The 22399-nt window shown below is 44.4% G+C and overlaps 1 protein-coding gene across 3 annotated transcripts in view; it reads left to right on the top strand.

Annotated features, from left to right (window-relative positions):
- Positions 1-22399, top strand: part of VTCN1 (V-set domain containing T cell activation inhibitor 1) — a 111139-nt gene that overhangs the window by 41469 nt on the left and 47271 nt on the right. The window lies entirely within an intron of this gene.

Below are 22399 nucleotides of genomic sequence, written 5' to 3'. Positions count from 1 at the left end.
AGGGAGGGAGGAGAGGAAGCCTCAGATTAACAGTGAAGTTTGTTAAGAGCCCGAGAGAGTAACTTCCCAGAGGCAGCCTAGGAAATCTTCTTCCTTAAAACAGAACACCAGTTCCCTCACTCACATCGTCTGAAACAGCCGGTCCTGCGGCAGGAGCCGAGTGTCTGCATGGGACCAGCAGAGCCACTGAGCAGCATCCCCCTTGCTGTGCCCCACGGGGACCCTCTGCTCCCTGGAGAAGGGCCAGTGGGGGGGCTACCATTTGGACTTTCCTGCCCTGCAAGCATGTCCCAGGAAGCACCTATGTCAGAGGAACTAGAACTTTGCCAGCACCCTCTCTCTCCTTCCCTGGGCTAGGTGCCTTCTAGTAGCCTCCTTGAGTGCTCGCAGCAGCCTGTGAGGGTTACTCATCTCCTCAAAGAAGTTAAGTCACATGCGCAAGGCCACACAGCATGGAAGGATTTGAAACCACTCTACCGAACTCTGAAACCCAAGCTCCTCCCCCCACCCACTGTGCCGTGCTTGCCTCCCCTCCCTGCCCATCCCAGCTCTCCCCTCCCCATTCCTTCATCTTGGTTCGTGAATGTGAAACACTGTTCATTCAACAAGAGGCTTTGTTGTCCCAAGGATGGACATGTGGGCTATCTAAGAATACATTACAACCAGCCTGACTGGTTTGTGGGAGGATTAGCTGGATGTTCAAAATGCAGATGCCCCACTCTTTAGAGACCCAGGAGAATCCACAGAGGCCCCTCTTGTTGGCCCCAGTATGCTTCCTTAGCTATTAATGCTTTGCAATTGCAAAAGCAGTGACAAACTACAAGGGCAACAAGTCCTTTGTGCAAAGAGGCTGTCAGGAAGAGGGTCAATGGGCAGGCTCAGTGGCAAGCAGGATCTGGAGAACCAGGGAAGCAAATAATTCCCACACACTGTTCATAAGTCATGAGATAATAAGGATAGGATGCAACAGGCACTGCCTTAACTGAAGCCTCTGGGGGAGGCTTCCTGAGCTAGGCAACGGCTATGCCAAGTCTTGAAGTATCAGTTAGTGTGGCCCAGGTGAAGAAGAGTAGGAAGGGCACTCTAGGAAGAGAGAACAGGCTAGACTAGAGTAGAATGGAATTCAGGAACCAGCACAGGGTGTTGGAAAGCTACAAGCTACCCTGTATCAGCATGTAAGTGTGAGGAAGGGAGTGCTGGGGTGAGTCTGAAGAGGTGGAGCCAATCTTACCTACCAGGCTCCGAGCTACAAATTTGTTGTGGGTTTTGAGGAGCCATTGAAGCCTGTCAAACAAGGGAATCTCGGGGGTTTTCATCTTAGATGGGTTGCTCCAGAAGCAGCATGGAGAGTGGATGTGAGAATGGATAGTAGGGAAACGGTTGCAGTCAGAAGTATAAGGAAAGATAAAGACCTGACGTTGAGAAGGATGGCAGGGATCTAGAGGGGGAAAATCCATTCAGGAAATACTTAGAACTTAACATTGGTGATATTTGATGAATAAACAGGAACAGGTATGGTGGCCCAGAACAGGAGTGGATTAGGCACAGGGCAGAGGCTGGAATGACCCACATGTTTCTGGACTGGACAGAGTGAATTGGAGAAGAAGGAAGATAGAGGACAGCTAACTCTGGCCCTGGGTGAATTCGAGGTTCCCCTGGGACCTCCAGAGAGAGACGGTGGGCAGGCAGTGGGAGGCCTGAGGCTGCGTCTTGGAGAGCCCAGAGCTGCAGACAGCGATTGAGAGCCAGTGACTCACAGGCAGGGGAGGGTCACCAGGATGTCTTGTAAGGAGGGCACAGAGAAGGAGGAATAACGGGCCAGGGATTGGAAGCTGAGGAACACCAACTTTAAAGGGTAGGCAGAGGAGAAATAGTGAAAGAGTTGAGAGAGTCAAAGGTGGGAGAGGTATAAAGAGACCAGGACAAGTCTCCCAGGTGCTGACAAAGCCACATCTCACTGAACACCCAGGGCTGGGAGGGTGTTCTATGCACCCACTCATGCCTGGCACTGATAGGGAGATCCATCACAGACAAGAATAGGGCCTGTGCATCATTGAAGCAGAACTCGTGTGGCTTTGCCAAGAAAATGAGCAGGACAAGCTGCTAAGGAAACCCTGCACCCAAATGAAGCCAAGAAGGGGCAGGGATCCTCCCAGTCTAGGTTGAAGTCGAGGGATCATGGGTGCATTGAGTGTGCACAGTCAGCAGAGAGCATCAGATTCCTGAAACATCTGGTAGGTCTCCTCCCAGAAATCAGAGACACAGGCATAGCAGAAGTGAGGCCCAGTTGGCATGGACTTCAAGCTGGTATTCTGCTTTCCTTTCCTCCATCCTTCCCTCACTCCCCTCTTTTTTTCCTTCTTTCCTTCCTTTTCCCTGGGTTCTTCATCTGTCCCATTCTGGCTCTTCTATCTGAAGAGACCTCCTTGAAGCTTTCAAGATGGAGGAGAAATTCCGGGGAGAATTACCAACGATAATGGGATCGATGAAAACATGCCAAAAGAAGGAAGATCCTTAGTGGAGAAGGAGCAAGAATGTTTTTACCAGAGAGAGGTGGAAGAAACAGAATGAAGGAGGCTAGACAGGAGGCCTCAGGGAACTTTGCTCTGGAATCTTGGTTTCCTATTGTACCCAAGTTTTCAAGGGGTGGCTTTCAAGGGTGGCTGGCTCAAGCAAAGCTATGACTTTTTCCGGAGGAAATGGTGCTTGGTAGCCCAATAAAAGCTTCTCTGGTGAAAAAATTTACTGCCAGAGGCCTGGCCTGGGAAACATCTCAGCACAGGCCACGTTGACACTTGAAATCCCACCGAGATGTAAGAAGATGGGCCCAACTATCAGCCTTTCTGAGCCTATAAATGTGAGGTTGCAGGGCCTTCAGAGCCCATCCCATGAACAGAACAGGAAACTGGAAAGTGAGATAAACTGTACATTGGAAGAAAGATGTAAACAGGTGATACCTGTGTCTCTGCCCCCATCAGGAGCACATTACCTTCTAAACATGGCACCTTTTCCTCATGTCCATCTGATGCAATCTTACTCATTTATTTCAATATTCAGCTCAACTAGCACTGCCACTTTGAATGAAGTCTTTCTGGATCTTACCGGTTTCATTCAACTTTTCCTTTTATGTTCATGGTCAGCCAGTTGATGAATATCTATCTGTTCCTGGTGAATGTCTGCTTCCCTTAATGGAGTCAGGTCCTGGGGGTTTGACCTTTGTCTTGTTCATTGTTGTAGGGGGGTCAGGGGAGCACCATGGCTGTGCATCTGGGTCTGGAATCAGGCTGCCTGGGTTCAAATCCTCATGCCACCTTGAACCCTTATCCTCTGTGAGCCTTGATTTCCCTATCTATAAAAAGGCCTGGTAAGAGTATTTAACTCCTAGGGTTGTGTGAATGATGTAATGATTATGCACCTGGCACATCCTAAGAGCTCTGTGCATGTGAGCTGTTGCTAGACTCATTACCTTCAGCTCCCCCTACAATGCCCAAGAGGCTCTCACTAGAATTTGTTGACCTTACTCCATGAATCCACTAGCTTTCCTGTTCCTGAAGTAAGGGGTCTAGTGAAAGTATGTTTTAGATGAATTGGCACTGGAGTCTCTTAAAGACAGTTAACTCTAACAACACTCTGGAGAATATCCAGTGGGTTTTCTAGACACTCATCTTGAAAAAGAAAACCAAGTCCATCTCACCTTTTGTTGTCTATGAGTCTGAAATTCAATCCTTCTCTAAACCTGAGGCTGACTACGGTTTAGAATAAATGTGTGGCTCTTCCAGTATCGAGCATTAAGGGGAGTGAGGTGAGTCTTGGAGGTCCCTCTGTGTACCTACAAGGCCCTCTGTGTACAAGCTCAGATCTTCCTGACGAGGCACCATTGACATCAAGAGCCACAACCTTTGGGGGCAGTTGGAGCTATGGAGCTATGACCAGGCACTGGGGGTTAACTGGCTAAACCACTCCGCACTCCTAATGCCTCCATTTCAGAGATGCAAATACTGAGGCAAGATGACTTGTTCAGTGTCTTCTGGCCAGCCACTGGCAGGAGCCAACTAATTCCTTCCTAGGCCTCTAAACTGGCTTTTACTAGAAAATTATCTTTCTAGCTGCTCTGCCTCATTTCCTGCCACTTACAGCATCACTGGCAAAACTCACTTCCTCCAGGACAAGTGACCTGGCAGGGCACATGAATTCTTGGCAGCCAAGGAGAGAGCTCTCCCCAGAACAGGCTGGAGCCTGGGGGTCATCAGCCCCTAGTGTGTGCTGTTTCAGGTAGATGCTCTGGACGTGTGAGTACAGAAGCAAGAAGTGGCTAAAACTCAGCAAGAATTATATACTTCCAGAGCTTGAAAATTCAGAAAGTCAGTACACCCCCTCATTTTATCTCTGACATGATAAAAATAAATTATGCAACAGAGAAAGAACAGAAAAATAACAGAGTTCTTTCAATGATCCTATGTGGCCCAGTGACCCTAGCTAAAAACTGCATTGGACCCCGATGACCACTATTTATCCAAACATCAGAGACTCCTAAATCTAAGAGACAAAGCTTCATCCATATTAACCTCTGACATACCAAGAAGCAGAAATAACGTTGATATTGGAGTTAGTCTGACTTGTGTTCATACTCCAGCTCTCCACTTGCTACCTGGGTGACCTCAAGTAAGTTACTTAACCTCTCTGTGACTTCATGTCCTCTGCAGTAAACTGGGGTTAATAGTAGTACCTTCCTCAGTGTAGCTGTAAAGACTAAACAAGTTTATACGTGTAAAGGGAGCAGCACCCTGCATGCAGGTAGCACCTTAAGTATTACTGTTACTCAGTTATTCCCTCCCATTGTTTTTACAGAATAATTAACTGATTTGGAGGGGAGGGGAGGAACGACAAGTCCAGCAGTAGCAGCTGGATTGAAGGGACCTCTGGGTCCAAATTCTTCTGGGATTTCAGTGGATTTGAGATAACTTCTTTTCTAGTCCTTGTTCTCTGAGACAAGGGAAAATCTTTGGCTGCCTGAGGTGGCACTACTCAGTACTCAGAGGTCTGTCTCCTGCCCAGCAGCGGCGCTAGTCCCCAGGCGTTAGAAACGCAAATGCTCTCGCCCCGCTGCGGACTGCCAATCCCGGCCCCTGCGGGTGGGCCCAGCGCGGTGTTGGCCAGCTGTCCAGGTGCTGGTGCACAGCGCGCTCGGACGGAACACCCGCCCTGGCGTTCTCTCTGGGCTCCTCGGTGCCTCGGGGAAAGCATTCGGCTTTAATCCAGATTAAGATAAACTTCACCCAGGATCATTTATCATTCCACATTTCTCCTTAAGAAATGTTCTAAAGAGGGACAGATGGGCTTTGATGAAAACAAAGGAAAAAACATGACACTTCTGCAGGTAAGAAATCCAGGTTATATTTCTCTTTATATTAGCTTTCCACAATCCCAGATCATCTGCCTGGAATGGTTCAGATTTACTAACACATCCCTTCCAAATGTATTCCCACTACTCCCAGCACAGCAGCTGGGAGAAAGGGCAGATGGTTTCCCTTTTTTTCTTTTTCTGCAGATGTAGAATGAAAAATTTCATAGAATAAAAACCATGGAAGGATTTGAGAAATAGAGCAGCCGTAACATTCAGGGATATTGAATTGTCCCTCCTAGCTTCCTGTGGGCTCCTCACCGTGTTTCCTGTCACCTCCCACCTAACACGGCCATCTCACTCCTCTTCAATCCCCTCGCAAGCCCTGCTCCCCCTGGCCCCAGGCTCAGTGATGACCTTGCTTTATCTTTCACTGAGAAAATAGCAGCTGTCAGACAGATACTCCTTCATCTTTTCACTTCCAGAATTACCTGCTACCCTCATCTATGCTCTTTCCCTTAGCCTTCCCTCCTGGTCTCGGTGGCCGTGCCCAGCTCTTATCAAAGGGCAACCCCTTTGTGCCCTGGACCCGGGGGGTCCTTCCCATCTCACCTACTCCCCAACACCTCCTCCAGCCAGCATCCTCAGTCTTTCCTCTGCTCCTGTTATCCTTGTCAGCATGCAACCCACCCATTAGTGTTTTCTGTCTTAAAAAGAAAAACCCTATTAGCCTCACAGCCTCTCCAACTCTCCCCCACTCTCTGCTGCCTTCTCAGCGAATCCACTTTCTGATCATCAGTTTGCAGGTGCTGAAGAGAAGTGAGATGTGGTTCCCGGCACAGACTCGAGCCTCCTCTGCCACCTTCTGTCCATGCAGCCTTAGTCAGGTTATTCATTCTCTCTGTGCCTGGGTTCCTCATCTGTAAAATGGGAATGCTATTCATTAATATATATAAAGCACTTAGCAGACACTTATTGTGAACCATGTATTCTTCTATTTTTATTCTCCCCTCCATGGCTCTAGTTGGATTTTGTCCCCACTGTACCAAAATATTCTGTACAATGCCAAACCTAATGTTGACATCGCTGTTCCTTTCTGACTTGCTTCCACAATGGCATTCCACACAGATGCCCCACTACCTCCTTCCCGAGACACTTTCTTCTCTTGGTTTCCACGACATCACACTTTCCTGATTTCCTGCCTTCTCCCCTCCCCCTGTGGCACTGGTCCAGTCCCTAGAGGTGGCCTCTGCTTCTCTGCACCTGGTTCGGGGCCAGTGGTGGCCACTTCCCTCCTCTGCTGCCCCACATAACTCAAAACCACCAGGCTCTGCCTCCAGGAAACCTGGGTCCTGTAGGAGGACATATCCTTCCACTCATCTTCTATATTTAATGATTGACTCAGAATGTGACAGAACAGGGACAATCATCCTTTAAAGTGGTTGGCATAAGCTTCAGGGTCAGGATAAAGTCCTGTAAGGCCTGGTAGGGTCAGCCGTGTTCTAACGAGTGCTAGTGAGAGGGAGCTTCTTCTAAATGCCAGAACAGCCCTCAAAGCCTGGAATAAGGTTTCCAGGTAGGTCCCGGTGGGAAGCCCTTCAGTAAGGTATAGTTAGACAAGGAATCACTTCAGTCTAGAAGAAGCAGATCTTTGGTTCCAGCTTCTACCTGTCGAGGGAAACTGCTTCTTATCTTCTTTTTTTCTTCCCTTTTTAAAAGAGGAACCAAGCCTTAGAGATCCTCTTCGCAGCTAAGAGAGCAGAAGCCAGAGTTGATGGGAAAGTCATGGTTATCATTCCGGTGACCTTGGGTGGGGTAGGGGATGGGAGGGGGGGTCTGTGTCTAAAGACCTTAATATAGGGTCACGGCAATTCAGCAAAAGCCAGTCAAACTTCAAGCCCCTACTGTGGTCACTTCTGCCTTGGGCCCCACTCTGTGGGTCCTCCCGACAAGAACTCCGGGGGCTCTTGGGCGCTCCCTCGGATCAGCCCCTCAGGACACCCTGCAAGGAATGTTGGGGTGGGCTTACGGATTGCTGCTGGCCCAGAGCCTGAGAACAGGCTGATTCAGGAGCTGACCAGGGAGAGAAGAAACAGGACTCCAGAATGTTCCTTACATAAATGGACTCCTGGCCAAGCCCTGCGGAGAGGGTGCCCCTCGCTTACCCTGCCTCCGTGAAGTCCTGAGAGTCTCTCCTGCAGGCCAGGCTCTGTTTGGAGTCCTGAGTATAAGATTCCCTTGACAATGACAAACCTCACCTCCTAACAACAGGCTGCTGCGGGGCTGTGGGAGCACATCCCAAGGAGGACCAGGAGGACATTTCCCCATGGACGTAGCTTTATGAATGAGAATTAGATTCCCAAGTTAGCCCACCAAAGTCTCTGCACCCCATACTGGAGCTGTCATTACATACTCTCTGCTTTTTTTCTTTCTCATTATCGATGTACAGTATTTCTGAAACACTGGGATTCAATAGGTTTTTGAGGCCTTGCTGAGAAAGCCACTCATCATTTATAAGTAGTGTTGCTGTAGAGTCGTGTTCAAAACTTCAAAAAATCAACTTAAAACACAGACTTCATACAATAGCCATTGGATGCTTGGAAAGCCTGTAGATTTTGAGATCTATATGGGTGGGCTGGACCTTCACCTAGATGGGGAGGCAGAGGGGCCATCAGGAGGTAATGCTTTACCCATCCCTTAGGTCTCAGCTCCACCCAGTTCAGTGAGGTGGACAGAGACATATAGTTTACCAAAGTCCTGGCTAGAAGGTCATCTTCTCTTTGATGACACTTTCCCACCTGGGAAGAATGGGAGGGGAGTGCACTGGGATTTTCCCAGAGGACGTTGTGGGACTCAAAGCCTAAGGAGTAATTGGTAGGATTTTTTTAAAACTGTAAAACAGTATAACAATAACACTTAAGGAAATTTTGAAAAGAGGAAACAAAAGTCATTCAAGCTTCTATCATTATAGATGACTATTTTCTTTTTTATTTTTGCCCTTTTCAAGCCCATCTGCAAATAATTTTTTACTTAGCTATTAATAGAGTGTGGACCCTTTCATATTCTGCTTCCATTGACCCTTTGGGTAGTAAAACTAAATATTTTAAAGCAGTTTTACAGACAAAAAAATCCTTGACCCTTAATACTTCAGCAGCTATAAATCTATAAAATAATGTACATTTCTTCACTTTTACTAGATTGGGAAATGCAAATTGGCCCACCCTTTCTGAAGACTCAGCCCCAGTCCTGACAGGATGCCCCCATCTGTCTGCCCCCCATTATCCTATTGAATCTCAGCATCACATAGTCCAAACAACATACATGATTCAGGCACCTAACACTTTATATTTGAGTATCCAAGACAATGGTTCCCAAAGGGAATTCTGAGGACACTGATATCGTAACAAATTTTCCCCCAGAAAAGTCTTATAATCAAGCAAGTTTGGAAATGCTGAATAATGTTAGGTTGGACCATATGGAATTGCCAATGTTCAATTGCTGTTGACCTACAAAACCACTAATTTTAAATGGTTCAACCTAATATATACTCTTCTGGGATATTCACTCTGCATATTAGCTTATTAAAGTCCTAAAGGTAAAGAAATCTGATTGTGATTGACCCAATGTTATGAAAATATAATCTTTTAAAAATAATACTTATCAATAAACATCAGAGCACACTTTGGAAAACTAGGGGTTAGAGTAATTACAAAAGAACAGAAGTCATGAGTAGAAAAAAGCAAAAGAAAAAGTGATCAGTAGGAAGCAGCATCAGGGCTGAGCAAATGCCCAGGAGGCAAAGGGCCTGCTGGTGTCCTCCTTCCCAGGGATACCCACCCATCTTTGACATTCAAAGTTACATCTTTCAGACCTTCCCCTTCTACAGTAATTCTTCCCTGACTAACCTTCTGGCTTTTTGGTACCTGACCCCTGCCTTGTTCTCCCTCATGAAAGTGTAGGGAAGATTCATGAGTTGACATCAGTGGCTCACCCCATTGTCCTCAAATGACAGATACTAAATAAACATGAGTATTATTTTGGCTACCCTTTCATTACTCTAATTATTAATGAGTTCATCTTTTTAGGATGTTATCATTATCCCAACTCCTAGGTATTCATCTTGCTTGCTTACAACTGCAAGGTGAATTAAGCTAATTCTGGACACAGGAAGGAGACTCAACCCTGGCTGCAGGTGCCTCAGGGAGCATCTCACATATGCTCTATAAAGAGCTTGGGAACATAGCCAAATTTGAATCTGTGGTTCTCCAGGCACCAGGGCCAAATGTCTGAAACAGAGAATGGAACTTTTGGACAGGGTACATTCAGGTAGAATAGTGAGGCAGTGGCTTAACCCTCAGAGGTGCCACTTATCCATGCCTCCGCCCCCACCCCCTCATCGTTACACTGTCTGGAATTCTTTCCATGAGATAGTTTTTTCCAGGGCTATCACCTATGTGCTACCTAATAGTTATCAGTGTAACTGATCCCCTCTGGAGTGACTAGGCATTTGACATCCCTCAGCCCCTCAGGTCATCTGGCAGATGCTAGGTATGGGTAGGAATTATCTAATACCCAGAGAAGTGGAAGATGAGAGTTGAAAGATAGGGTGTTGCTTCCCTGTGGGAGCACAGAGTCCATTTAATTGAAATTGTTAATTGTTGCTTGGTGGGATATCAGTGATATTCAGTGGGGCCCCATCAGTGCTGTGACCCACAGTGGAAGGCATTGCCCAGAGTGAGCATGCTTATCAAAGAGATTCTTGGACTCTCAGGGGTATCGCTGCAAACATGAATTACCAAGAAGGGTAAGAAGAGGCCTTTTAGATTTCTCTTGATGTAAGTGGAAATAAAGCCTTGGACTTAGGCTCACCAAGAGAGCAAACATGGAAATGCCTTGAACAGGCTACGTCATCTTTCAAATCCCCACATCTCATTTGTCTTCCATCTGTAAGAGTTAAATAATCTTGATAATACATACTAAGGGCTCAGAGAGCAGTGAGAAAGGAACAGGCGTAGGCACTACTACTTCTCTTCAGCTGCAGGACAGATGGGAAGAGGAAGGTATTTGGAACCAGGGGGCATGCTTTAACCCCTTTCCAAATTTATTGTGTGTAACCCAATGCCAGTCACTTTTTTTCTCTTGTTAAGTAAGGACAATAAATGGATCTCCTAGAACTGACTTGAGGACAGAGGTAATAAAGTACAAAAGATTGTGACAATGACATTGATGGCAACACATAGCTCTCCTGTATTACCTGACATGTCTACATCTTTAACTGAGAAGCTGCTTTGCCCATTGGAAGAAGATAACTTTTAAAAAGCAGCAAGACCCATACACCCTAGTCTTTCAAATCAGTGAAGTATTAAGATCAATGGTCATCCATGTCCCACTGCTCGTTTCCCTTTGGGGTCAGGTTCCAGAGAGGTTGTCCATATTAGGGATGTAGCCTGACATGCTGGATCCCTCAGCCAACAATTTATGCCAGTTCAGGGCTTGGTCTTGTGGGATTACCTCAGAATCCCACATCCTCGTAATTATGGCCTCAATGTTGGGTTCTTCCTATGAGCCAGAACACTTCTATAAGTTTTGTATATGTTATTGACTAAAAAATATTAATGGCTAATCTACTTTGTACCTGGCACCCTAGACCTTAGAATTATAGTCACCTACAAGGTACAGGGCCTACCACCATTTAGAGTACAGACTAGGAGAGAAGGATAAATAAACACACAATTAGAATGCAGTATGATAAATGCCACCACAGGTCAGTATCAGAATGCTGTGGAATCAACTTTAATCTGGTCTTTGTGGTGGTGACTGTGGTGGAGGGTTAAACAAACTTTCTGGAGGAGGTGTCTTCTAATCTAAGAAGGAATTAGCCAAGCAAGCAAAAGTGGGAAGAATATCCAGGCAAAGGGCAAGGCCTAGGAGGTGGGGTGGGAACAGAAAGAGGATGAGGAAGACAGGACAGAGACCAGAGTGGTAGATAGAGAGACTAGCATGACCTGGATTTAATCTTCTCCCATTTTGCTGCAGAGTAAATTAAGGCTTGAGTGATATAAGAAAGTGAAGCAGGATGTTTGAAAGAGTGATTAGAAGCTGTGAAAAACCAGCAGATGAAATCAAATCAGTTTTGAGAATAATTTTCAAATGAGAAAGGAGAGATAATGAAGTCAGGAAACCACTGGCTAATGGCAGGACTCTGCTAGGCTCATGGTAACCTCCACTTACATTTTTTTCCTAGGGATTGTCAATTGTACTGCTTATCCATCATCAAACTGTTTAATATAATATATGCAAACAGAATTGAAAAAAAGTCTAGATCTATCTGCCTACCAAATCTATGTCCTTTTATGGTTTAGAAAAAGGATGTGTTTTAATTTTAATGCTCAGATTAGGTGTTTGGAGCAGCTGGGGAAATCAAGGTACCTCGATTGGTAAAAAGGTGAATATTATGGGACCAATCCTTTAGGTCCAAGGACTTGTAACTACTTTGGCACAATCCCAGGAGTCTAGCTTCCTAAGAGTCTCACTGCCAAAACCCAAAATATTATGCTCCACTGATTTTCTTTAAAAACCTTTAGAAATAAAACTCTGAAGAGAGGTATATTGGGATGAGAAAGAAATGTTTTGATATTACACATCATCAAGATCTTGGCTCTTTTGAGGCACCAAAAGGACTTTTTCCTAAAGAGGTCCCTGGAAGCTTCTGTGCTTAAATTGTAGGAGAAGACTAAAACTTTGAAAATTTTTGAACATGAGCAAAACTTTGCAAAAAAGAAAAATCTGGCTGTTTTCTCCTATTTCTAGGTTGATGTTTCCTTATAGACAAATTCCTCGATAAATGAAATGCCGGACTTTTACAGATTTAGCAAATAAGTATAGTTGCATTAATACCCCATGATATCCCATTTATTCTAAAAAAATGTGGTATCTGAATGAAAATTCTAGTTTTCTGAGGCAGAAAGTATGGGGCCTACAAAAGAATCTGTTCAGTGTGTAGAGGATCCTGTTAGCTTCCCAGTTTTCTACCCTTAAGGCAAATAAAACTGTAAAGAAGTGAGTAGCAAGATGGTGTCTATCATTAGCATTCCCCAAAGGTATCAAATAATGGGAAATATTCAGTGTATCTGAAAATTCTGGGGGCTCCTGGTGCTGTTCACCTGGGTTCCCTGGAACAGAGGCTGTTCTCTAACCATGGTCTGAGGCAGCTTGTGAACAGCCTATCACTTTATTAAGAACATGTTTTCTTACCTAATGAAGAAAGACAAGGTATGCCTAACTTCTAGCACACATTCCCTGGGTCCTGGCTCTTAGTCTGAGAGCTCTACTGAAAATGCAAACCATTGACCCAGGTAACTGTTGTAAGGTAACCACTTCCTGGGAGCATCAAATTGAAAGATGCCTGTTCATCCACTATCTAAAAAGAGAGTTAGATCGTACCTTATAGAGAATAGAGCAGTGTTTTCTTTTTTGAAAATGAGTTCCCCTTATTTGTTTTACAAAAGTAATGTGGGATCAGTGTGGAAAATATGGAAAATACAGAGAAGCAGAAAATAAAAAGATATCGAATCTGTATCATTCCTCACCCAGACATAAATAACCACAATTAATATGTCTGTCTTTCCAGTCTTCATTCTCTGTATTTATGTTTAATCAATGGTATCTTACAGCACATATTTTAGAAACCACTTTCTACTTACTGGTTTTGTGAACGTTTCTCAGTGAAATAAATATTCTCCTATGATGTGATGCACAATATTAGTTCTAATAATGGCTCTTAATATACTCACTCAGTTCCCTATTGTTGGACATGTAGTCGCTTCCAATAATTTGCTCATGATTATTATGTTCATTTCATTCCACATGCTAGTTCATATCCTTGGAAGTGCATCCTGTTGGTTCTTTAGAATGCATTTCTAGAAGTAGAACGACGGGATCAAAGCTCACTATGCACCTGTAAGCCTTCTAGTACACGTGGCCGAATCATCCCTCTGTCCCCACACTGATGTTTACACCATTGACACTCCCACCAGCCACCTAGGCTCTCCAAAATAACAATTTCTGTTCCTTTTGCCAGGACCAGCACTAACCCCTGCCAACATTTTGGAAAAGAAGATGAAAAATTTTGTATCGAATGTTCCCACCTTTTACCATTTTTGAGATTTTCTTTCTCATATCTTAGCCTCCTTCTTCTTAATTTACATTACAGTAAAGTAACCAATGTACTCATTTATACCCAGGTATCAGTGACCTATGAGATAAAATATTATACTGTATATTTTTATCAGAAACACAACCAAAGGAATACATTTCCTATTTATAGGGTTTCACTTTATTATCAAGCTAAAGGTGAGAGTTAATGCAGGGTGGAGAAAGCTACAGAGATAGTGAAACAGAGGCCAGTTGTTCCTGTTATTCCTAAAGCTGCCCTTTGCTGGTTCTCCCTTTAATAGTCACAGCCTCTTCTTTATCCAGCGCCTCAGGAAAAGATTGTTTTCTGCTAAGTCTCCCAAACTCGCAGTGACAAACTCAATGAAGTAAACCATGCAAAGTAAACTGAAAAGGGTGTAAGGAAAGGAAAGGAGAGCTAGTGGATTTGCTGGTGAGAACAGACTGAGGCTCTAAGGGAGGAGAGTCATGGATTTTGGAGAGACTTTTGGGGAAATCTCAAGAAGAGAAAGCTTAGGAGAGCAAATTAGGATAGAAATTGGGAAAGAGAATTCTTAAAAAAAATAGTTTTGCTGTATGCTATCCATGTAATGCCTTTTGCTCTTTTCCTAGACGTCCATTGGTTTCAGTTGAACTTTTCTATTGGCTTGATATTTCTCTCACTGTGACATTGTCAAAGACTGGATCACAAGATGTTTGGGCTTTGTATAGTTACAAATAGGATTGTGTCTCTGGAGCTAGACAATACTTATGTATAGTAATAAGAGCTGATTTCTACATGTGCATTTATATTTAATTGCTAATTGTAATTGCTTACAGAAATCTTTCCAAAAGTATAACCTAAGGACACATAACTCTGAAATAGAAATATGGACACTGCCATTCAGTTGGGCTGCCTCATGGACATATTTTGGTTCAGTACAAGAACATGTTCCAAAATGAGATCAGCTCAATTTGGCATTTATCAGATTCCCACAGTGATGAATCAGGCAGTATATCTGACACTTAGGGGAATAAATGTGACTGATATATTGATCCAACATCACCAGCAGGTTATAATCAAAGCAAAATTTATTTTTATCTTCCTCTGACCTTTTAAAGTGTATTCAGTAGGGAAATTCATGATGGAACTTCTGAACTCTCAGATGAAAATGTGGCCTGTTGATCAGCTTGCTGATGTCCCCTGAGTCCCTAGTTTCAGAAGATCCACTTGACAATGACTCTCAGTGCTGAGGTTCCCTCTCCCAGGTGTTCCCGTTGCCGGGGGACTCGTCTTGACTCTAGACTGTCTGGCCTACTGGACAAACTCACAGACCCTTTGCCCCAGAAGAGCAGTGACCTCCCAGTGCAGCCCTGGGTTCCCACCATCTCCCCTTCTCTCTCCCCACTCCCTCTCCCCTTCTCTCTCACTCCCTCTCATTCTCTGTCCCCCTCTCTCTCTCTGACTTATTCCAGACCCCATCACATTTCTCAAGTATGATTTAGCCTCTAGTCCATGGTGTCCCTACCACACCCCAACTTTGTGCTTTGGGGTGAGGAAAGAGTATGTCCTTACAACACAGAAAAAAAAATGTTTTTTTTTCTCCCAAGAAATAACTTCACATATCTTCTCTCCTTACCTGTCGCTTTGTATATCCTTGATCTGATTGAGGTGGCTGAACATTATGGACTGGTTGTCAAAGATTCCCCTTTTAAACTTGGCATAGTGATGTGGCATCTCACTTTAGTATACAGCATCTATTGTATCTTAGAACCTCAGTTGAAACTTAACTTCCTATTACACAAAAATGAAAAGATACCCTGCCTATTCTTGAGAAATTTAGAGGCGACTAAAGGGGACACAAATGTGTAAACAAATCATTTCAATAGGATGTGACAAGTGTCATGACAGAAAAATGGGTAGGGGAAAATGAGGACATGGAGACAGCTTGGATACATATTGATACTATTTTCTCTAACACATTATCTAGAAAAAGACCATACACAAAAGAATGAGGAGTCTGTGTAGTTTACACGTGAACTGAAGGAATTTGGGAACTTCATGCTTCGGAACAAAAGCTACAAGTCCCCTGGATATACAAGTGCCTGTAGGAATGATAAGATTAGGTTTTGGGTAAAACTGTACAACTGGTTAAAGTGGATAGGAAAAGGAGTCTTTTTTAGGGTGTGAAAGGAGGCCCAGGAATCTTGGCAGCCAAATGTAAAAGTAGTAACCCTTTCTTAGTCTGCCTTGAGGAGTTGTAGGAACGGGGCTGGGTCTGGGGCCTGGACACTCAGATGTGTCTCACTACTGTGCTCTTGCATCCATGGCATCAGTGAATGCACAGAGGACATCTGAACAAACACAGCCCTAGATACTAGGAATGGAGGGGGAGAATAAAGGGCCCTGTCTCCTGTCTACTACACCTACCTTCCCATTCTCTGCAGATTATCTCCTATCCGATTCTTTCTTTTCCTTTGCAATAAGTAGTTCATTGCAGTTTCCCAGCCCCCAACCCTGGCATACTCAGGGCGTTAAAAAATTGCAAGGAAAATACTGAGAAAGTCTAAGAATGGGCTAGTTCCTCTCATGCTGATGAAGTAGAGAAAAAAGGAGCTGTGACCAGTTGGGTCTTGACTGAAGTTCATGCTGCTAAGCCCCAGAACCCTAGAGGTGACCCACTGGGCTGTCCAAACAGTTACAATCCACTTTACACACTGAGGGAGACCAACATGTCTACTTGCCTCAGAGTCAACGGGACTGCTGTGATTTCGGTTATTTAACCTATTGCTCCTCCAAGCCATTTGAAATATCCCCAAAATTCAAGTAGTTATGAGTCTGAACTATGTCTTTCAGACCTCTCACACCTTGAAGTAACACACACAGTCACTGTCAGATCCCATTTCTTATTTTGGGAAAGATCACCCCCATAACCAGAGACCACTTCAGAGCCCTGGAGCAGCATTTCACGCAGGAAGGGCCACTTTGGCACTACCAGGGGTCTCCCCAACTCCACGAGGATCTGACTCCAACAGTAACCCTCAGAAACTTCCTCTGGGAGAATGTGGCTGTTTTTCACTGGGTGGTAGGAAAACTGCCCAGATGGAAAACTTCCAACATCCCCGGTCACTTCCTGCCTCTCTCTTCTGTGCTCCCATCTGTGCCACCACATTCCCATGGCCGTCTGGGACTCTCAGCTCTGGGGGCCACGGAAACTGTTATATTTGACTAAAATGTGAAAAATAGTTTCTGTCCTTGAGATATGCCTAGAAAAGGGGGAAGAAACTAAGAAATATTGTAAATATGAAACTGTCAGAGTTAGTTTCTTATCCTAACTCCTGAAATCTAAGATTTGATGCAGCTATAAGGGCCCCGGCATCGGTTCCTTTCCTCGTTTCTGCCTCGGTTAGAGAGCAGCAAAGCTCACCAGTTTCTAGACCAGGGGGGACCTGGGGAAGTATTTCCCCCAGGCCTCGGAGGGTTCTCAGTGTCTGACAGAGTGCGTCCTTCAGGAGACCTTCCTGCCCTCTCTCCAACCCTTTGGCCTGGAACAAGTCTTTTTTAGTTTTCTTTTTATTTATTCCTACTTGAGATGGATTGTGCTTCCTGAATCTGAAGACCAAGATCTTTCACAAACACTACGATTATTCAGTCTTTTTCTCTTCATTCTCTGTTTTCTCTTTCCTGACCTCTGATTAGCTATATTGAAACTTCCCCTGTTGGCCTTTATGTGTCTGACCCTCCCTCGTATGTTTAGTCCCCTTGCTTCTTTCCACTGCTTCACGTGTACTTCCACAGCAATTGCTTCTGCTTAACTAATTCTCTCCTCCAGTTGTATCCAACCTACTAGTTAATGTGTCCAGTGAGTTTTAATTTTCTTTTTCTAATATTCATTTCTAAATGTTCCATTTGGCTCTTTTTCAATCGTTATACCTGGTCAGTTTTTCTAGTCTCTTGTTCCTTAGGCTTTCTGTCCCCTCATCCATTCATTTGGACACGTGAAAAAAGCTTATTTTACATTCTAACACTTTCAATATCTGAACTCTTTTCATTCCAAATCTTCTGCTTATTTCTACCAATTCTTGTTCATGGTGGCTTTGTCCTGTGTACTTAGCAATTTTTTTATTATAAGCTTATATTTGGGGGAATAATTTTATCTGTTGAAATTCTTGAGGCCAGGGTTGAGTGCATTTCTTCAGAGAATATTTGCTTTGCTTCTAGTAAGCACTGGAACTTTTTCATCTAGGAACCCTTTACACTCAATTCTTGGTTTCGGGTTCTTTAGAACTAGGTTGTATGAGTTCAGGCCTCAAACCTGCGCAATGACTGACTGACATATGTGTAATCTCAGGGTAGTTTTTTCTCTTCACCTAGAACCAAACCCAAATGAGGTTGCTGCCCTTTGCAGGCGTGGGAGTGCCTAGCTTGTGTGAGTCCCCACCCAGAGCCTCCAGCTTGTGTCGGCCCTTAGCTTTTTCTCTGCGTTGTGCATGGCTCTCAAGACAGAAGCTTTTGGTCACTGGAATAATAGCCACTGTGTTCAGCACTCTCTTAACTGTCTGGATTCATGTGTTTTCTTCATTTTTAGCCTCTGCAAATCTCTCCAATTTTCTTGCCAGCAAAACCAAGTGTTCAAAAACGTGTGTGTGTGTGGTTTTGTTTTATTCAGCATATTAAGTGGTAGTTGAGCAACACTGTTATTTTTTTAAGGATACTCATATCCACTATGGCTGGAAATTAAAATTTTCATTCCCTAAAGAGTTCCTTTTTCTCTTAGAGGGATGCCACTGTTTTGTAAGTGATTTGTGGGGAGAAGTGACTGAAAAGACCCAAGTTTAGCAAGTAATCAAGCACAGCTGTTTTGGATTCATTCCTTCCGCAGGTTCCCCTCTTGGCTCCAGCCAACCAGGTCTTCTATTTCCAATCTCCCAAGGTGTTTTGTTATAATTCATAGCATCAGCAAGATTTCATATTTTTCATATTCAATTTTTTCCTTTAGAGAGGAGTGATAAATGATAGCTTCTCCTATGAATGGCTGCTCAAAAGTTAAGAATGTGTTTGTTTCCCTTAGTAAGAGCATGGATAATTGATTTATTCATTAATTCAACAAGTTTTAGATACTATATGCTAAACATTCTGAGGGAGCATTCTCTCAGCTAGAGCATTTAGTCTACAAATAGTCCTACCACGTTCTAAGAACTGGAAAAACAGCATGAACAAAGCATAGAGGTGGGAAGCAGCCTGACATAGTTAGGGGCACAAAGTAGTTTAGAAGAGATGGAACATGGAGTAGGTGGCCAGAAATGGGTTAAAGAATCCACAAATTTATGTAAACTCTTCTTGAGCTTATATTTGTGTTCAAACTTTTTAAACTTGCAGAATTCATGTGCATTTTTCACTTTTTATACTCACATCAATATTTTATGTTTAGATTTAAATCTTAAGCTGTTGCTAAAATATGATATTTGAATGTGTAGAAGTCTAAACCAGAAGACAAAACAGAAATCTTGTGTTTAGTAGTAGCCCTGTCACCAATCCTTGGGTTAGTGCTGGGCTCTAGGGTTAGGGAGGCCCACAAGGAGTGGGGGTTGGGATGGGTACAGGAGAACACAGTAGGACCTTCTTGCATATAGTACCAAGCTAGCAGTCCCTACCAGAGGGAATACAGGACTCATGACTCTATAGGAGAAAGCTGAGACCAATGCCCCAGAAGCCAGGCTGGACCAGAGAGCAAAAGACCAAGCAGCAGAGTCTGAAATCATAAAGAGGACCTGGGTCCAAGCTCAGCTCCAAGTCAGAGGCAGGGTGCAGATTGCAGGCTGAAAAGTCAGGGAAACTTCCTTTGTGTCTGTTACAGATGGACAGGTCCACAAAGAAATTCAACTCAAGGACAACTATGGATCTGAGGACAGGGATCTCCCCTGCCTTGGATTTCAGAACTGTCCTTGGTGTGAGCAGCCAGCGCTTAGCCGGCAGACAAGGCAGCTCCAGGGTCTGTGGCTGATGAGTGCAGCTCAGGCAGGCCAGGCTGTCAAAGGAAGGGCTGGTAGCCTGATTCCCAGCCCTGCATCCTCACATGCTGTCCATAGCCGCATCTGCAGAGCTGTGCCCATGCCTACAGGATAGAACAGGGATCCTAGCTGGTAAGGATTTGCAGTGAGCTCCTGGGAGGACTTCTGGAAGACTGGACAGCCTATCCCTATTAATTACTGAGATACAGTGCTCTGGTCTCACTGGAGAGATTTTCTGGGTTCCTGAAACAAAGAGAAGGAATGATAGCAGTCTGGGGGCATACAACTATGACACTGTATCCAATTTCAGAACACAAGGGATCAGACTGGAGCTTGGGTATAGGAGCTTGGGTAGAGAAAAGCTTTGAGGGTGATAGATGTGTTTTTTTCCAGCTTCAGTAATGAATAAACAATAAACTGGTCCCAAGGCTAGGCTGTCGTCTGAGAGGTGATACCTCAAGTACTCTGAAATTCCCCGGCAATGGCGGGGTTTCCTGAAGGTAAGAAAAGTCACAACAGTCACTGTGGCTTTGGGGCATTGCAAAGGTAACCTACATTATGGATCATTTGTGCTGTGTGGGCTCTCCATCTGCCGGAAGCTTAGGTCGTGGTGACTGATGGGAAGAAAGGTCACTCTCACAGAGGAGGCCTGCGCTGTCCTTCCCCATCAGACCTTCTCAGTTCCGGCTTGGGCTACCAGCTCCCATCCTCAGTCCCAGAGCCTGGCCACTCTCCTCCCTCACAGGCCCCATCTTCCGAGTGCCCCTTCCTGACCCCATTCCCTTAAATATCGTAAGGAGAGAAAAAGGAGAGCGTGTTCTGAGCTGGATCTTCTGGAAAAGTGTCAGAGACGAGTCAGAGTGGCTGGACTTTGAATGGGGCCTGCTTTTGATAACCAGAGAGGACATAGAAGGATGTCCTAGACAGAGGGCAACAGGTTACAATGCACAGATCAGTTGGGTAAGGATTCAGGGCTCCAGAAGGGGAGAAGGGTTACATAGATAGCATAAGGCATTTTAGGATGGTCTTGAAGTCTAGGCTTTGTTTGAACTTTAATGTCTATAAGCAATGAGAAATCATTTGAATTTGGGAGTACTGAGAAGAAGTAAAAATAAGAATTAACACATTATTTTTAAATAATAGCTAACAGTTACACTTTACAGAGCATAGGTTGTTTCTTTGTGCCCTTGCAACAGTCTTGCAGAGAGAGTAGTGTTTAACCTGGACATGGGTATAGGATGAATGACAGCGTTGCTGAGTTGGGCACGTGCCCTGCTCCCATCGAGATGTCTTTGGGAAGAATGCTGAGCTCTCTGGGGACCTGACAAGGGGAGAGGGACAGCAGCACCTTCTCTTTGTCTCCTCTTTCTCTTCATCCATTCCAGAAATGACCAGGCTATCCCTGAGCAGTGGTCCTGCCCTCATCTAGGCTGACCAGAGGAGGAGGGGTAAGAAGGCGGGGTGAGAAGAGCCAGGTGGTGTGCGACCAGGTAGGAGGAGGCTGTGGGTGACAGGGCAGCCTGAACAGCAGCTGAGCATGAAAAGGAAGTGCTTACTAGTAGCCAAAGCTCACTCCAGGTGCTGTGAGGCGCTGAAATCCCTCCTAAACTCTGGAAGATGGACCATTGGGCTGTTTCAGTTCAAGTTCCACAGACTGCTTAGGGGATACTCAACTTTTTTAATAGTAAAGACACTTTGTGGGAGGTTCATAAAATGTTTGAAGTGTGACTGTTATTAAACACAATGGGATCAGTTACACTGCTGAAGAAATCTGGGAAGTTTTTTCTCCACAGTGAAATGAAGAACAGGAAACATGGGTATGATTAGGAAAAGAATTAGTAAGCAAGCTTATATTGGCTCTTGTCCCGCTGTACTTATGCCACCAGGAAAGTGCACAAGTGAAGCACTTTCACAGCTATCAGGGGACCTGCTACAGACAGAGTGGGCTTAGGAAGAAAACAGAATGGCTTTGCTGCAAACTCTGATGTTGTTTAGGGAAATGTATCTATTTATTAATATTCTGTATTTTCTCACCTTTTATGCTCCCTTCCAGTTTTCCTTCCAGAGTCTCAGACAAAAGATACTTCCTGAGAGAGACGGACTTTACAGAAAACTGGATGTGTTGTCCTTCAATAGGTTACACGTATACAAAACATGGGCTTGGAAAGTGATTTAAACCCCGGGATTTATATGACTTTATATTTATAGAACTTCAGATAAAATACAGTATAAAAATTAAGGCCATTGATGATAGAGTCTCAGACACCGGCCTAATTTTGCTTTAATGTCCTAGGGGTGAGCCCTTGGGTGAGCAACTTAACAATAGGCCTCAGTTTCCCCATCTGAAAGCACAGACAGGAGTACCTACCTCATCGGGTTGTTGTTGGGGTTAAATGAGATAAACAAGGTCGGGCACTCATCTCTCATCATTATATTATTAAGGAGACATGTACAAAATACGTGGCAGTGGTAAGAGCAAGGCTAGAGCAAATCCAGGGAATACCAGATTACAGATTATTTGAAAGGGACTTTCAAAATGGTTTCAACCCTTTTCTGGTGCCAGAAATTGGTCCCTCCCCACCTCTTTCCCTAAGTAGTTACCCAGCCTCTCCTTGTATGCATACGTCCAGTGACAGGAAGCTCTGCAGTCTAGGACCAGTACCAGAGAGCTCTGTTGGAAAGGTTCCCTGTAAACTGAATCTAAATCTAACCTCCTAGAACTTTCACCTATTGGCTTCGTTTCTTCCAGAGTGAAGGAGAACAGGCCCGAATTGCACCAATCATATTCTGAAGTGATCATCACTGCAGTGAGACTTCTCTAAATTAAAACACCCCAGTTCCTTCAACTGTTCTTATTCATCTCATCTTCTGATCACATCACCCACTGGTCCCACT

The sequence above is a fragment of the Manis javanica genome, chromosome 4 (genome assembly GCF_040802235.1).
Source record: "Manis javanica isolate MJ-LG chromosome 4, MJ_LKY, whole genome shotgun sequence".
Taxonomy (NCBI): Eukaryota; Metazoa; Chordata; class Mammalia; order Pholidota; family Manidae; genus Manis; species Manis javanica.
This window is presented reverse-complemented; position numbering and strand designations above follow the sequence as displayed.